Consider the following 19,140-nt stretch of genomic DNA (forward strand, 5'->3'; position numbering starts at 1 on the left):
TTTCATATTTACATCAAAACAATCACGTTAAATAAAATATTTTAGAAGTAACATTTTCCATTCTACTTAATCCGTAGAGTAGTAAAATTAATCAAATTAATGAATGTTAAATTTCGACTGTAAAAAGGGCTGATTTGATGCCACTAAGCAAACAAACTTTCTCCTTCCTTTATTCGAAAGTCCAAAAAGTCCTTACCTAATTAAAAATGTCTTAATTCAGCACTGCCAAGGGAAATTTGCGATGGGAAAAAAATTGGTAGCAGAATATAAAGTACACAGTCTTTTCTCGACCGAACTTTGAGACGGGTGAAACTTTTCCGACGTTTTCGTCGATATTTTTCTTTATTAGTATTATTTTTATAAAAAATAACTTTCGAATTCGACAAACTTGGATTTCGCGTGCTTGTTCAAGATAATTTTATGCCTAACGATGCCTAAATTGTTCAAAAAGTATCATTTTATATAAGAAAATAGGATGGTGTAATAAGAAAGTTTCGAATTTTTTCTATCGATGAAATGTCACATGAAGACAATATACCAGAAACGTTTAATTTTAATAAAGTGATAAAAAAACTAAATTTAACCCGATATTTTTGAACCAGAACTAATATATATATATATATATATATATAAATATATATAAATATATATATATATATATATATATATATATATATATATAAATAAATATATATAAATATATATAAATATATATAAATATATATATATATATATATATATATATTAGTATATATATAAGGAATTCCTATTGAAGGGTGAATATATTATGGACTTTTAATTGAAAAAAGAGTAATAGAGTAACTTTTAATTGAAACAAGTAATGTTGGATATTAAAATTTTGACAAGAAATATTTAAAATACTTTAATAGAAATACTTTAAAAAACTTAAATTTTATCACAAGTAGTTCGCCTGTATTTACCAAAACCTTATAATGCTTAGGCAACAATATAGTCTATCTAATAAAACACTAAACTCACCTAAACTTATGACGTCAAAACCTCGTAATGCTGCCGCATTTTTGAACTTTGGCTATTACTTTATTTTGGCTTTGATATATAACAAAATTCTAATATAAATAAAATAATGAAAAAAAATGTTATAAAATATGCATATATTATCGAAGGACTTGATTAATTTGTAGGTTAGTACAAATTAAGAGTTATTTTATTATATTCACACTGAACTCTTTTCCAAACCACCTATGGTATCCCCTGGAGGCCTCCAAAACAACGTCTTATGTTTCATATCACTAATGTTTTGAAGAATTTTGCAGACATTCGACAACTAGACGAGTATTATTGACATCAGACAGCATTGCATCTCTTTTTAGTTAAAATAAAATGAGAAGAAAAATATTGTCTGATATTAAAACGAATTTACAAACTGCAATAGGTAATATATTGTACATCTTGATGATATGAATTCACTGCTATATTTAACCGACTTCGAAAAAAGAGGAGGTTCTATGTTGGGCAGTATATATATATAATTTTTTCATGTATGTTCCCCGATTTCTTCGTTTCCCCGAGGTTAAATAAGGTTTTTGTTTATTTTTATTTAGTTTTTATATACATGCTTTATTTTAAAATGTTTTTTTGTCTTAAAAATGTAAGTTTTATTATTTTTAAATTTTCAGTGAGTTCCTTATTTATTTTTTGAAGTTGGTTTAATTTTTATGTTAACAATATTTTATGTATTATCAACCTTTTACGGTTAAATATCGCATTTGTATCCCCAGGAAAATAATTGAAAAATGACAAGATTGTAAAAATAACGCCTTGAAATACTTTCGATGTTTTGTGCTGATGGCACATTATGGAACGCAAAAAAAACACAATTCCCTGTCATTATTTTAATTCCTCGTTGCTCGTTGTTAATTAAACGCATTAAAAGCTAAAACATTCCGGCAAAACCCAATTTAAGGATGATAAAATTTTGGCGATCGCGCCTCTGACTTTCGGTATAAGTACCCAGCTACTCAAACATGTGGGTAATTATATAAAACGGTGCTTACGTAAAAAGGCCCACGGAACACGTCCAGATTTCGCAGCGGTTGCTCTTCGGCGCCCTTCGAATTTCGGCGCGAGTAAACACTTTTTGGGGGTGGGGGGGGGGTTAGTTAGAGGGGGTTAACGACACCATCGGCCACCACCCTTGATACAGGAAATCGAATGTGTTTTGTCTAGGGTCTTGGAAGCGGTAAGCGGTCGAATCAACGGGTGGTGGATTTCGCCATGTCTGGATAGAGGCGTAGGGGACGTAATGGAAAGTAAATTTCTGGATAGACATTTTCTAATGCAACAATTTCGTTGACGAGAAAATAATTCTAGTCGTTTAAATATTGCCATCGGTTTAGTATGAAATAATTTAAACTGATAATAGAATGACTGTTTTTATATAGTTCAAAGCCTCGTTTTACCAACTATGGGTTTATCTGGACTGGACCTACAGTTTAACGTGGGCTCCGAACCACGGTCCTCGGCATTAAGCCTACCGACTGGCGAATGACCAACTTAGAAGTCATTCCAGAAGACATCCGATCTTACCCAGCCTGGTTACTGGCGTGACTGGGATCTCATTTTCCTTGTCGGATTTTGCACTCTTGCCTAGGATAATCACAAATAATAAATAATCACAAACATAAATTTACGACCATGCCCCAGTAGGATTCGAACCTGCGACTATCGCAACAGTAGGTGGACTATCCTGTCGCCTTTATCACTGCGCGAACCAAGCCGGCTAGTATGATTTAAATGCTTTTCAACTTTATGGGAATGCATTTATTGGAAATATTGTGATCACTGAAAAATTAGGTTGTGACCTATTGCCTTGTCAAAAATTAACAAAAGTGTAGTCTAGAGGCATTTTTTGAAGCGAAATAAAAAATCAAACAATATCTTTAGTATCGATTTTATCAAAGTATTTATACGACGAATACATAAAAGAAAAAAAGCAAGAATACTAAAAATCCAAAAAGTTTTCGAGAGGCACGATTGACTTTGCTTGTAATCTGAACCAAAAAGAATATTTTTAATCTAGAGAAGTGCTCTTATCATACAAATAAAAAGATCAATTAATTTCGCGAGAAATAGATATACACTTTTCTAAAATAATTATAATAGTGATAAAACGATTTTCATTAATTAAAATTGAAATAATTAAATTTTCTGGCACTATGAAAACTAAGCAAACGTGGCAAGTATGTGTGACAAAGTATTTTAAAATTAACTTTAAAGAACGCATTAAAAATCACAATTATCTGTACATAACAAGTTCCACGGAAACTCATATAAATAAATATATATAAATATAAATTCTTCAAGAAAAAAACTTAAAGGTATCTTATATGCACCCATATTCTATAGGAATGATTACTTATAGCGAGACCTTAATATACCGACTGTTACTCAAGAATTCTAGAGAATCACCACTTAATATCAATCTTCATCTTAATACAGAAGCATTACAACTGTTGGATAACACCCGAGCAGTACACACCCGAAAGGGTCAAACCATTTGATCTTGTGAACTATATTTAACAGAAAAACACAATTAATAAATACATATTTCTACTATAGAGAGTAAGTATGGAGCAATGGGTTTTCCTAGATATATGTATAATTTTTAAGTTATTGTAAAAACAAATTACAGGTTAGTGGGCTACAACTAGTAACAATATATTAATTAAAAAACTTTCATATTTTTATAAATATAAGTATAAGGTTGTATGCATCAACACCATTTTATAAAAACTTAACTATCTTAACTTGGAATATATTGTCCAAAAGTTATATTTGTATACAATTCATATTCGAATATAAATTAATTTAAACATTCTAGTCTCGAATAGAAGATTACTTAGAATGGTTTTTGTACAGTTATAATGTAGGCGAAATAACAAGTTTTTCGACAACTTTTACTCTAGTCTTAATCTATACTTGTTTGCTATTCACAACTGTTATACCATAAAACCATTGTACAATGTGGTGAATCATTACAAACTGTTATATGCAAGTATATTATCAAAAATTAAACAATGAATAAAACAATAGACAAAAGAACAAAGAAAATCGGGATTTCTATGTTGATACGTATATCCATTAACCTTCCTCACTTATTTTATGCAACAAAGCTGCATATCGATATTTAAATGAACGTAAATATCGATGAACTACTATACAAAAACATAAACTTAACCTATTTTGACCTGTGGAAGCAAACTACGTCTTACACTTGAACTGAAATAATACAATTTAGGCGGTACTAACGAGAACTACGGACGGATACATTCCAGGTATTAATAAACCAAATAGGACTTGTTCTATCAAATAACAAACACAAGTGCGCGATGACATTAGAATGGAAAACAATACAAAGGATATGTTTACAGCACAAACACATTATTGATTAACATATTTTCCTGCAACAACAACAGTCAAAAATAATTTTGTATCCTATATTAGTATTGTTATATCTGTTGGGAGAGTTATTATATAATAATTAAACGTCAAGACTTGATTCATATACATGCAGATGCAGAAGCAGATAAGTTCCAATAAATTCAATTCTATTGTTTAGCCAGATACATCCAGTTGAACAACCTTAACAATATTGAAACGTATATTACTCGTTGGGTTTTTTGAGTACGAGGGACACTGTTGTTATTTTGAATCTAGGAAACATTAAGTGACAGTCAGATGCCATCTAATTTTCTTAATGAAAAGTTCCATATTTTTGATTATTATCTTTCTTTGGAATATTATTTTTTACATATATTTTAAAGTCTCCTTTTACCAACAATGGGTTTATCTGGACTGGACTTAAAGTTTAACGTAGGCTCCGAACCACGGTTCTCAGCATTAAGCTTACCGACTGGCGAGTGACCAACCTTAGAAATCATCCCAGAAGACATCCAGTCTTACCCAGCCTGGTTACTGGCGTGACTGGGTTCATTTTTCTTGTCGGATTTTACACTCTTGCCTAGAACATTCACAACAATTTGAAACAATCACAAACAAAATTTTACGACTATGCCTCACCAGGATTCAAACCCGAGGCTATCGCAATAGTAGGAGGACCGTTCCATCGCCTTTACCACTGCGCCACCAAGCCGGCTAATATTATTTTTTGATGATTTGCACTTTCAGCGTGAACTATAAGACAATACTGAGTGAAATCATAGTCACTGTTTACTTTGTGATGAAAGGTGTAAAGGTCATCTAAAATAACTGTGTTCTGTTAAATATCAGAAAATAGTGATACTGTAGAATAAGATCGTATTGAGACATAATATAGCATATGAACAATTTAGCTGTGAAGCCGGCTTGTTTTACTAGATTTCAAATAATTATAATATATTTCAAAAAGACCTTTCTATTGACTGGTGAAAACAGTATTTCTTTTCGCCAGTAAGAATTGTAATAGTACTTTTAAAAATAGTGTTTCGGCGGTATGTAAAGCGAAAAGAGTTACCTTAACATATAAAATATTCAAGCTTTGCTCAGACTAGAGAGAAAAATCAATTCGACTACGTAATCTTTTGTCGATGAATCGCTATAAATTCACAATAAGAATATAATGTATTCTCTATTTTGAGTTCTCTGTTTCTCCCTCTTTCTATAGAATGCATCATTACATAATTCATTAGGTTTTAGCAGCTTATGGTATACCACATCCCTCCAAATATAGAGTATTAGTTTCAACTTATAGATATTCGGCTTTGCCATTCATGTTGATACATGAATCAGGTGGCCTCCATGATACTTTAGTTTTGAATTATTGTAATGGATCCACTTTTCATTACAAGTAACAATACAATGGACAAAAATTGACCTTTCCTTTCATTTTTTGTCAATCAAGCAGTATTTCACAGATGACCAAACGCCATTCAATATTTGTTAGCTTCAATTCATACAAAATATCCAAACTTTTGGATCATTTCCATGTTCGTCAAGCGATTGGAAATAGTTTATTTTGTTACATCATTTTCATCATCGAGTAATGTTTTAGAATACTTTGGCTGTCCATAATACCTTTGCCTTTGGTGCCAAAATCACCATTGTAAAAACATCGAAATATATTAAATTCAATAGAGCATGGAGGCACTAAGCTTCATATAGCATTCGATGGATTTTAGCTGCCCCTTTCTTTAAACTGAAGTAAAGAAGTAAAACTTCCCGTAAATACGATTTACTCAATACAAATTCAGACATTTTCAAGGTACTGAAAAACATTTTCCTACACACTTCAATGAAATGACATACTAAAATTAATTCATATACATGTTAATACAAAGCCTGCTTCTTTCGAACTGTGGTCAAGACGACAGGACGGTCCATCTATGTTGTGATAGTCGCGGTTTCAAATCCTACTGGGCCATGGATGTACTTTATGTTTGTGATTGTAATTGTAAATGTTTCTAAGGCAACAGTGGAAAATCCCAAAAGGACCATCCATTCCAGTCACGCCAGTAACCAGGCATGTCTTCTGGGATGGTTTCAAGTTGGTCACTGGCCAGTCGGTAGGCTTAATGCCGAAAATCGTGATTCGGGGCCCACGGTGAACAGTAGGTTTAGTCCAGATAAACCTTAGTTGGTAAAAAGGATATATATATATATATATATATATATATATATATATATATATATATATATATAAAATATACATTAAATAATACTACACCTGAGTGAATGATTCAGTAATCAGTACGTAGTAATTAGAAAGTGATAATGCCAGTGATTTCATACTAACATTACCAACATTCAGTTTCACAACCGCCAGATATAACATATTTAAAGTTTCCTTCATGAAACAATAGACCTTTACTAAAAAGAACCTGTGGGAAAATAGAGTGACATAATGACAATAATATTTATTTTTCCAACTAATAGCAGATACGAAAAAAATTGCTGAACCGCAAGGTATTGTTAACATAATGATACTTTCGTTAGTTCCGAAATAATATCTACTGTTAAAGAGTTACAAAACTTTCTCTATCGAAACAGCTGTGACACTACCTATGTAGGAAAAGTTCTCGGATTATCTGAAACTCATGTAGTTGATTTTCTCCATACTAATTATAAAAGCGAACAGAACTAATCAAAATATTACGTAACACTAAAGAAAGATCTATCTACAAAAGTAAGAATGATAACATTGAAAATATCGTGTGAAAACTATCCGGTCTGTTATAATTTACAAGCCATCTTGAACGTATATATTGAACTCTTGTAATATTTAAGGCTTCTAAACCGATGAAATCATCAGCAAAATGACATTATTTGCTCATTTATGCTTGAACCAGCTAATGATTATTAAGTATTAACGTTCAAAGACGAATATAATTGAATACCTACTGTCTTGTTTAAAATAATAAGCAATTTTTAACGCCATAAAAATATTTTTGCTTTTATTTAAAATAACTAATTAAAATGTTTAGATTTCAACATCGACTATAATAAGCAAGACGTTAAGCTTAAGTAAAGTCATCTATCATAAGCTATTGTTTTATAAAATAACTGTAATAAATTAAAATCATCCTTGTTTTCATTACTGTTGTTATACAATCCTGTTAACATTACATAACTCATCATGTACTGACTAACAAAAATTAATACTCTTCTTTCATTATACCGAATTTAAATATATTCAACAGAAAAAAGAGAACAATTATTTCAACAACAAAAAAAACTTATTAACGAAGCAGTTTTCTTACTGTTACACCTGCAAAACTTACGACCTTTCTTTATGACCAATAACGCGGCACATATTATAGTCTATAGCTTCATGAATAAAAAAACAATTATCTGAGGTACCGTTATGATTTTACTCACGATCACTAGGAACTCAAAACAGTTTGTTACGACATCGATAAAAAACCGTCAAAAATTAGCCGACATATATTCGAAATAATTAATAATAATAGCTGTACTTTATTTACTTCTGTGTAAGTTTGTATAAATAATTAGTTTTATACTTAAATGTTATGCTTGCTGTTATTTTATACTCCATTGTTAATTCAATTCTAGCATTCTCGAACTACACCAAAATAGATTAATTGAAAAAAACAATACCTTAAGTAAAATTCTTATGAAAAGACCACACAAGTTGTAATATAAACCTGATATGAATCTAACATGTAAAAAACAAATCCATTTAGGAATATTTCGAAACAATATATCGTCAACAAACGGTGGTAGTAATTATAACATTCCGAATCTATATGTATCTTGATACAAGGGTTGAATAAAATTATTGAAAATAGGATATTTAGTTAATGTAAAACAAATGATTGGGAATTTTCGGATGATTTACTATAAGTTCAAGAAAGACATGAGCACGTATTTTTTTGCAAGAAATACTTCAAATTCATATTTAGTGATTTTGTACCATTGTCAGCTACGGTTTACACATGGTATAAAGAATTTAAAGTTTCAACTCAATAGTACACAGAAGAGGAAAAAATTCTTAGTCGTTGGCCATGAAAATATTATTGATATTCCACAGGGAGAAATGGGCGGATGAGGACAAAACTGAATAAGTAAGGAGAGCTGTAAGGGAGTGAGATAATAGAGAAATATTTGTACTCGAAAAGTGTACTAAATTGTTCGATTCCTTAAAAAATAAATGTATGTTTGTGTTTGTTTAATATTTGGGATTGTCCTAGGAAAGAGTGTAAAATCCGACAAGGAAAATGATCCCAGTCACGCCAGTAACCAGGCTGAGTAACACCGGATGTCTTCTAGGATGATTTCTTTGAAGTTGGTCACTTGAAGTTGGTTGGTAGTTCGGAGCCCACGTTAAGCAGTAGATCCAGTCTAGACAAACCCTCGTAGGTAAAAAGGAGACTTTAAATATAATAATAATAAAAAAATATTTACAACAATATTAGAACATTTTCTTTACTCTCCAGATTGGATGATGAGTCAATTGGCCATTTATCGAGCTCAAGAAAGACATACAAGGACAAAGGTAGGAGTCAGTACAAAACATTGATATCGCTGTTATTCATAAAGACATAATATAGAAGAGGATAAGTTAAAATAAAAATTCCGAAAGTTTGTATCAATCTTTCTATTCTCAGTAATAGTGATATGACCCTCGTACGGACGTTGATATATTTTTATATTAAAAATGACTTGTTGACTTGCGACAGTGACATGAACCGTGATTAATTTATCTTCCTTATCTCCGTCAACTTCGAAGTTAATGATAGTTGGTAAAGTTTTATATTTGACCCGACACGTCTATAGGTATAACTAAAAGTATAAAAGTATTGGGAGCTATATTTAATCACGAATTTGTCACGTTTAAAAAAGTTTCACGTATAGTTAAATACTGTTAAATCTGGCTGATGTTAAGTCAATTTAATCACGAACTGTTTAATAAAATCAAATTACATTGTATTTCAATTTTACAGTATTGATGGTCTGATTTATGTTTTTTGAAATATCGCTCTTCTCGCATATATTCTTGATATATGACCGAGGTCAAGGGGAACTTTATATGGTGAATAGGATGGATATTGAATACGAGAAGGTGTGTAGTCTGAAAAATGTCAGTTTATGTCATGATTTGTTATATCCATCTAATCCAAAACTTTATCAAAATAATTTGAATGTATTGATTTACCAGCCTGTAGGTAACTCCCGGTGAACAGTACTTCTATTATTTTAAAAATTGGATGCTAACACTTTATTGACCGATTCTATGCATCCTAATAAGTTTAGAACCAAAGGTGGTACGCCCAAGCCTCATGCCACATACTTATAGTGAAGAAGGACGTAGATACTCATTTTAATCGACAGCATTCTACAGCGTTACTAATTAAAGATTTCCGTGAAAGTATTGCTTAGAACTCCTCCATTTCCTACTCCATTATTCTACACTCGAAAGGCAGTCAAAAATTAGTAGGTGGTAGAGACTTGCATGTATTTTGATCAGCGATATCTATTGGAAAAAAAATTGGTTTAGGTTTTGACGATTTCACGGTGATGGCAATGAATAGCCTGAATATCAGCAAGGTTGCTAAAACTGAATGAAACTGTTACAAATGCCATGTAAGAATTTAATGAACGAGGAAAATAACATATCGATAATAAAAAACATTAAATAATTCTGTGTAATATTTCCATAAACATTATTATTATATGTCCTTGCATATTGGCAACCATCATAACAAAAACGTTTATATGTTATTATTTTTACATAATACTATATATAGCGTTGTAACAGACTTAGCAAAAATAAAATAAGGTGTAAAATGAATCGATTTGTATTAAAATATACCGTACAATACAATTAAGCCAATCCAAGATGGTAAATTTTAGCTGGAATATAATTGCGATTTAACGGCCATAAAAATATAAATGGCCGCGTCGAATAAAACGCAATTAACAATTATTGGGAACGCTACCAAAGTCGAACGACTTGAAAATTTCCGAATATGTTCAAAGAAACGGTCAAGTCGAAAAAACTAGTTCCATAAATAGGAATTTAATTGCTAAATTATGATCTGGTAGTCATCAAAAATAATTATTGCCGAAGAATGAGTACGATTACCGGACTTATTTATACTGTTTTTGATGTTAATTACGTATATATATGTTCCTTATCAAATTATCGCCATTTTTTTCAGCCTACATTTAGCAACCGAGGTAGTTTTATTATCTAGTTTTTAAAGCTTAATATTAAACTATTAATTCCTTGTTACATTTTGTATCTAGTGAGTAGAGAGTGTAAAGAGTTCTAACATTACTCTTATTAAATCATGGTGGGGCTTCTCTCAATGTCGATAAGTACAGAAACGAAATATGCCTAAGCTTTCTTGTTCAATAAAAAAATCATTGTTTTAAGATTTCAAACACATTCCTCATCAAATTATCGCCATTTTTTTCAGCCTCCATTTAGCAACCGAGGTAGTTTTATTATCTAGTTTTTAAAGCTTAATATTAAACTATTAATTCCTTGTTACATTTTGTATATAGTGAGTAGAGAGTGTAAAGAGTTCTAACATTACTCTTACTAAATCAAGGTGGGGCTTCTCTCAATGTCGATAAGTACAGAAACGAAATATGCCTAAGCTTTCTTGTTCAATAAAAAAAATCATTGTTTTAAGATTTCAAACACATTCCTCATCAAATTATCGCCATTTTTTTCAGCCTCCATTTAGCAACCGAGGTAGTTTTATTATTTAGTTTTTAAAGCTTAATATTAAACTATTAATTCCTTGTTACATTTTGTATCTAGTGAATAGAGAGTGTAAAGAGTTCTAACATTACTCTTACTAAATCAAGGTGGGGCTTCTTTCAATGTCGATAAGTACAGAAACGAAATATGCCTAAGCTTTCTTGTTCAATAAAAAAATCATTGTTTTAAGATTTCAAACACATTCCTCATAAAATTATCGCCATTTTTTTCAGCCTCCATTTAGCAACCGAGGTAGTTTTATTATCTAGTTTTTAAAGCTTAATATTAAACTATTAATTCCTTGTTACATTTTGTATCTAGTGAGTAGAGAGTGTAAAGAGTTCTAACATTACTCTTACTAAATCAAGGTGGGGCTTCTTTCAATGTCGATAAGTACAGAAACGAAATATGCCTAAGCTTTCTTGTTCAATAAAAAAATCATTGTTTTAAGATTTCAAACACATTTAATTAATATAATGTATATAATATTCGAATTTACCTGAGAGAAGAATCTGAAGAGCTCTAAAAAAACTCAGACTGGACTAGATTTGGCGAACACAGTGGATATTGATATAATCCATACTGTAATTCATTGATTTTCATGATGTTCTTTTTAAACGCGTCTTCAGTATATAGTTTTATGAACTTATTTATCTAGGAACATATTTCATTTTCATTCACAAAAGTAATGCTAAGTTGAATTTTCTAGTGACATTTTAAATATATTGCTTTGAATCTTGTTCATGCCACTCTTATTGTTTTGAATTTAGACCCTAGTGGCCTATCCAGACATTTATGCAAATAATAAAGGTACTAACGATCCAATATTTCTTTTTATTGTTTTTAAGGTGGCACAAGCATTTTTGCTTTATCGCTAGTAAATACAGTGCTAATTGTACGTGTATGATGCTTTCTGAAACTCATAACTTTAGTGAAAATATTGCTTCTATAATTCAATGGGATTCAATATAACCTACTAAATCACTCTAAAAATACGAATAAAACTAAAAAATCTATAATAAAAAATATCGATATCTCGACATATCGATATTTTAAATCTATATATCAGTGAAAAAAAAACATATCGACATTTTTTTTCAATACGTACTGGTATTTTAAATAAACCCTTATAATTAAGTACAAAAATACACTAAATCTTTAAAATTGAATATCAACTTAAAAATTATTTAGAAGAAATACATTTAATTTTCGTGAAAAAACATCCAAAAATATCGATATATGGGTGAATCAATTTGACTCAATTAGTAGTAACACACTGGTGCGATCGAGTTACATATAGTAAAGGAGCAAAAGAATAATATTATTTTCGGTTTAAGCTCAAATAAAATGCAGTCGACCGTAAAAATGTCTGAAGATGACCATCAGCATTCAGGGTGGCCAGGTCCCATCCCTGACACCTCTTGGCTTCTAATAATTTGTAACATAAGCCTAATGATGTCATTAGTCTCGAGACACCTGTCCCTGTAGCTCTAAGTCGTTCTATTTTCTCACTTTTCCAAATGATATACCAGGTGACTAAATTCCTTGGTTATTTATTACATTTCTTCTTGGAGTATGGTAAACCCCTTTGACTACAATGCATTTATATTAAAGTTTATCATCTTCAAAACATTTGTTTAGTCAGTTTTATAACATTATAATTCTTATGTTTCACTATTTGTTAATCCTAAAAGATTCTATGATTGTTATTTTTAATAAATTGACTTCAATTATTAATTTTTAACTTAAATATATGCAAAACACTATTTTTAAACACCATTAAACATACATTTAAAAGCTGTTCAGAAAATATCAACAATTCCACTAACACAAAATAAAAATCTTACATAATTCCACAAATCTTATATAATCCTTTTATAATGATCTACCTTTCAGATGAGAGATTTATTCTAATATGATGACATCATATTATAGGAAGTTATCGAATGATTTTACAATCTTTTGTAAATTTTAATCAATATAAATACAAATATAATTGATAAATTGCCTGTTGGTAAAGTCATGAAAGATAATTAGCATTCATGAGCAACTAACTATGATATATTTTTTCCAGTTCTTGGTATTGGTTTGTTGGAAAATTATTATTTCACAATAGAATAATGGCCACAGGTAACGATAGCCCAATAACAATAAGTGAATCAAATCCGGTTTTTTTTGATGATTAAATTTAAGGGTATACGTACTGAATGTTAGATGATTAGTTTCTATAATGCTATATTACAATTAACAGAGTTTAATTGGTATGATATAAGACTTATTTCAACTAAATTATTATCTCCCAATTGTGTAGCAAAAATTACTTAATATAGATAAACATTTCTTTGCATTATATAATAGTTTTCCATTTAGTATTATTGATATTTTATTGTTTACTTTTATTGTATACAGACGCTACTCATGAAACATTTTATTTTATTTGATGAAATCTGTTGCCGAAGCTAATGAATTGCAGAGAAGACTTAACGACGAAAATTCAACTTAACTCTCAGGCAGCTTTGCAGTTGATGAATCAACTGTCCCCAGTCATTTAAATGCATTGGGAATGGTCTAAAAGCAAGGAAAATGGCTACTACACGTATTGAATAAGAAGGTGTCTTATGAGGTGCTAAAACCGAATGAAATTGTTACTACATCTAGTGGTACTAGTATGTAGTGTAGGTTTGGCTGGTACACGATGTTAAAATATCGAAGAAGTACGAAAATGGATCGATGGTTGGAACACTGCTAAACCAACTGTCGTTTCACTTCCAACTGTGTTTTTTCCAATATCGTTTCACTGTTCTCTCAACATGGTACCTCCATATTATCAAAAAAAAAAGCGGAAAAGTTCTAGAAAATTGTGGTAAGCATATTGATTAATGTACAATGTACCAATTTTTCTTAATAAATGCCTTTTAAAGACTCTTGTAAAATATTTTAAAATCAGTGAAATGTTATTTTAATTTAATTATAGTCTATCTAAATCTACACTGGTATTTGTAACAGTTACTAATTTATTAATACTATTATTTAATACTAAAGCTAGATATAATACTAATAATGTCAGTTTTTGCCTGCCTGACAATATGTTATGAAGGTAAAAAGGTGTGTTCAGCTATATTCTCAGTTGTAGCATAAGTCTTCGATAAGGTATAGCATGATGGCCTTAACAGAAAATGTTACCGAAACGATACACTGAACTATCTATTACAATCTTACATTACAGCCAGAGTATTTAGAGCAAAAAAAGAGGAAGCTTACAACAAAAGAAGCTAAAGCAGGTGTACTACAGAGAAATGTATTGGGGGTTCGTCCATCGATCGATGGACGAACCTTATTTTTTACTTATTCTACACATGTGATATACCATAAATTAGCTGATGATACTGTGATACTTGCTGTCAGAGAAGCCACACGATAATTACAACTGGCAAGTGGCAAACCTCAAAAATATTGGTAAATGTATTGGTTAATTATACGGACATACGGAATTCAATTATGGGGATGTTCTGTTCTAAAACTAATATATATACAGTACGTTTTCCAGAACAAAATCCTAAGTATTGTAGGTGCACCTACAGAGACACCCCAGATACTACAGGGCTGATTCTTTACACCAAGACCTTCAAATACCGACTGTCACTCAGAAAATGAAGATAATCGCAAGGATATATTAGGAGAGACTCCAATCCCATGAAAATATCGAAGTATTAAACCTTTGGGTATCACCAGAACAGGACACAGACTCGCAAGAATCAAACCATTTGATCTTGTGTAGTGAGGTGCAATTAATAGAAAAACAGCAATGTTAATACAGAAATGTTATTAAACCAGAGACTTGGATACGTCCGATGGGTCCTCCTAGACATATATCTAGATTTAAGCTATTTTAAAGACACATTTTAGGTTAGTCGGCAACGACTAGTACCAATGTAATAATTAAATTAAAAAAAAACTATTTTCATAATAAACCGTTGAATGAACCGTTGAAGAAAAAAAACGGTAAATATTTAAACTTAGCGCCAGAAAATCCGAACCGATCGGATAAATAAAGTAAACCTATCGGAACGCCCCGTATATATATTTTTTCTAGCCAACCGGCATGGAGCCTAATCGAATTTCGTAGCTCGGTCTCACTTTTTGAAACCCAATCAAGCGCGACATCTACAGCAACCGTGACAAAATTTCGCTTTATTATTGTTTGCGGTCTTTCGAGTGTCAATTTCAAGATGGAGGCAACAAAAAAGCCGGGCAACAGAACAACGAAGCGAAAAAAAAAACAATTATTGTTTAAGTTTATTCGACCTCGTTCTCTTGAACCTTGGATTTGTATTTGCTTTGAAATCAGTGTATAATTAGTTTTTTTTTATCAGGTCTCTGGTTCAATTTTTCATTCGATTCGATTTCTAAGCTGACGAAGAAGACGAAAAAAAAGGCGTACCGACTTGCCGATACCGATTAAAGCGGAGGTTCCATGAAATGGACGACAGTAAAATACCTCGACATCCATGCCTATACAAGTTTTTATTGGCTAGGACTGCACATGCGCACTTGCTCTAATCTAACCTGACAGATTTCACAACTCGCGTCCAGGGGTGTGCAACTCTAATGGTAGGTAGTGGAGTAAAGTTTTGCTTAGTTCAACCATTGGCGGCGCTGATAACGTGAATTTTATTGGTTAGTTTAAAATGGTTATGTAGAAACCTGCAAGGAAAATACTTTGCTTTGATTGGTTTGCCATTTTCCTTGATTGCTTTGTGACGTCACATTTATTAACCAATAGTATTTAAATGAAAATCAAACTACATTTTTAAAATGAATTTATTAAAATAAAATCCTATACAAATACAGATAAGTGTAAATAATATAAATATATATAAACAAAAAGCAAAGAAAAAACAATTATGAACTCTATTCTAGGCAAAATTAAAATATCTATAATTCTTCTATAACGCCTTCCCATATTTGTTTAGTGCCATCAATTTTATGGGATCTATTAGAGTTCTAACTTATCTTGATATATTGAAGGTAAACTTTAAATCCTTCCCTGTTGATATTGCATTAACTTCATTAAACCAAAAATACAATCACATCTCATAATAATTTTTAAAATTTGGTCTTGAAAATCATTATGGGTTGGGCAGTTGAAACACTAAGAACGTATGGGTTTTTTAAAGATATTTAGATTTTAAAGTATTTAATCTGCGGAACTACTTAATATAGAATATTGCATGTTGTCTCTTTTTCAGAAGTTTTGTTAAATAATCTGAAATAAGACTAAAATACAATATTAGACTCTTTTTTTCTCAGAGCAAAGTTCTCTGGAACTGAAAATATAAACTCAACTGGTGATTTAACAACCTCAAGATCTCCTAGATGGTACTAGATCTCCCGTTAAAGAAGAATATAAGTTATCTATATGTTCGTCTTCTTCACAATTTTCTCCGGGAGAATGATGTGAAAAAATTGAATTAATGAGTAGTAATTGAAGTAATTGTTATAGGTGAAATGCATAGTATTCTAAAAAAAGAAGATTTTTCTGTGGGTTTTACGAATATAATAATGGAAGAAAAAATTAAATGCATAGGTATGTCTGTAGGTGTGCAGAGTATACGATAAAGAATACTCTGTGCAAGCATGTGCATTTCATACGTATGTATGAGGAGAAAATGGGCACTAATTTTTTTGCAGATAATATAGCAAGTGCTCTAGGAGAGGGGTGAGTGATTAAATCGCAAGATAAAGAAGAAACTCGAACAATCTTGCAAGAATTATATATACAGGAAGAAGCAAGAATTATATAAGAAAAGAATAATTAACACTTTGAAATCAATCGATCAACATTCACAAAGCCAAATACTTAAGAACATAGAGGTTATGCTTCAGAAATTTCAACAAAAAAGTGATTTAAAAGGAAAACGAAAGAAGACAGCAATACTTTCCAGCACCCAAATGTAAAAGAGTAAATATGTTTTACTAAAAGTGCAATGTATTATTTCTTTGTTTTTCTTACTTTTAGCAGTAAATATCAGTGAGGAATATTAATGAATACTTGGAAATGTGGATTATACATATGTGGTGGATAAGTCTACAGGGGACACCACCACAAAATAAAAATACGCGCCTGGAATTGATGGTGTGGAGAAGATTTCAATCTAAATATAATAAAGAAGTATACAATTGAATAACTTGCTATCTTTTTTGTTGTGACTCCTTTAATATATATTCTTCCCTTTGTAATATTTTGTCATTATTTATCTGCTCCGAGGAGTTATATAAACCAAAAGAAATAATAAATCACAAAGCTTCAAATACTATGTTATCTATTACCAACCACTTTCTATTAAATACACCTTATATTTACACTATGCTGAAAATTCATGATACTTTGTTATAGCTTTTTTCTTCTTTTGAAATATCTGTAAAATCAGAAAGATTCTCTTCAGTTTCTTATACTTCTGTTTCCATATTATTTAAGATATCCTTTGTTCCTTATATATAACAATCTACAAAATTAGTGTTATAAAATGATAACATTTCATTAATAATTCATACCTTATACACTTATTTTCGCATTATCTGCTGTTAATTTTTCCTATGAAATAATTATATTTACCTCAACAAAATGTAAATACAAAATTAACCTAAAAATGACATCTAACCACAACAAAGACTGTAGTAAGAAAGGCGTGGTAGAAAAGACCGCGAGTTGTGAAAACTGTCAGGTTACATTAGAGCAAGTGCGCATGTGCAGTCCTAGCCAATAGAAAGTTGTATAGGCATGGATGGCGAGGTCTTTTACAGTCGTCTCCATGAAATATATCACTCTGTATATTTAGCGTCTTCGCGCACTGCGGTCACATAGCCATAAATGTCTCACAGTAAGTAGCGGGTAGTAAAAATATTTACATAAATCTAGGAAAATAGCTGTCGGCACTAAATCGTCATATGTTTTATTTCTTCCTATAAAAGGTAATATTTTTGTTAGTCTTTAAGAGTTAAAATGTAAATATATAAATAAACGGTATTTATAAAGAAATGGATATCTGTTTGTCATTTTGTATCATAGAACATCATCAATTATTTTAAAACGGAAATAATTATATTAATCCTTTAATTTTTTCTTGTTTGATGCTATTCTTGTAAGCAGTAATGATTCTAGTTCTAAGAATTTTCAGTATTCCGTTCAACGTTCAATGTTTTCTGTCATTAATTTTAATATCGCCATTTCTGAAGAGCCCACACCGATTTCCACCCATAGTTTCTGATGGAATATGTTCCCATAGACTTTTACAAGAACACGGTCAGTTTTACAGCAATATTCTTCACAAAATTTTACTTTAAACTGTAACCAGTGTGGACTTATATGTTGTTCAAATCAGGTGATGTACCAAACAAAGTAACATAAATATCTCGAAAATATTTCAAAACAAGGTACTGCCTTGTAACGAGGTAAATTCGTAACGATAACCTACGTAAGGACCTGATTGTAGAAACTGTCGATAACGCTATCAAAAGGAAAGACTAAGCCTAAACGTATTTGATTCCATCAGCACAGCATGTTGGGGTTCTCCAGCTCTTAAATATTGATGGCCGAGTCAGAAGATTAAAGAGAGTAAAAGTATTTGATCTAGTTCAGTGAATTTATAAGTTGTAACAGTGACATATACAGTGTTAAGCTCACAGTGTCAATCCTAGATTAAGTACTTTATAATTTCAGAACCATAGCAAATTAGGATAAAATAGTTTATTAGAGTTAATTTACTAAACCGCTATAAGTAATTAATTTTTTTTTAACCAACTACTGCCTATCTGGAGTATTACTAACTAATTTCTTACATGACGTGAGATATAGCAAGTGCTCTAGGAGAGCTAATCTTGCAAGAATTATATATACAGGAACAAGCAAGAATTATATAAGAAAAGAATAA

General features: G+C 30.9%; 1 protein-coding gene and 1 long non-coding RNA gene across 20 annotated transcripts in view; one reads left to right on the plus strand and one right to left on the minus strand.

The window, feature by feature from the left end:
- tai (basic helix-loop-helix family member taiman) overlaps nt 1–19,140 on the minus strand; it is a 693,988-nt gene that overhangs the window by 203,438 nt on the left and 471,410 nt on the right. The gene's annotated exons all lie outside the window — the stretch shown is intronic.
- On the plus strand, nt 8,804–9,083 carry LOC143193157 (uncharacterized). The gene is made up of 2 exons (XR_013004952.1): nt 8,804–8,856; nt 8,934–9,083. It is a non-coding gene; the product is annotated as an uncharacterized LOC143193157 (long non-coding RNA).

The sequence above is a fragment of the Rhynchophorus ferrugineus genome, unplaced genomic scaffold (genome assembly GCF_030347505.1).
Source record: "Rhynchophorus ferrugineus isolate W39M unplaced genomic scaffold, kcgeb_rfMv2 rfM3, whole genome shotgun sequence".
NCBI lineage: Eukaryota > Metazoa > Arthropoda > Insecta > Coleoptera > Curculionidae > Rhynchophorus > Rhynchophorus ferrugineus.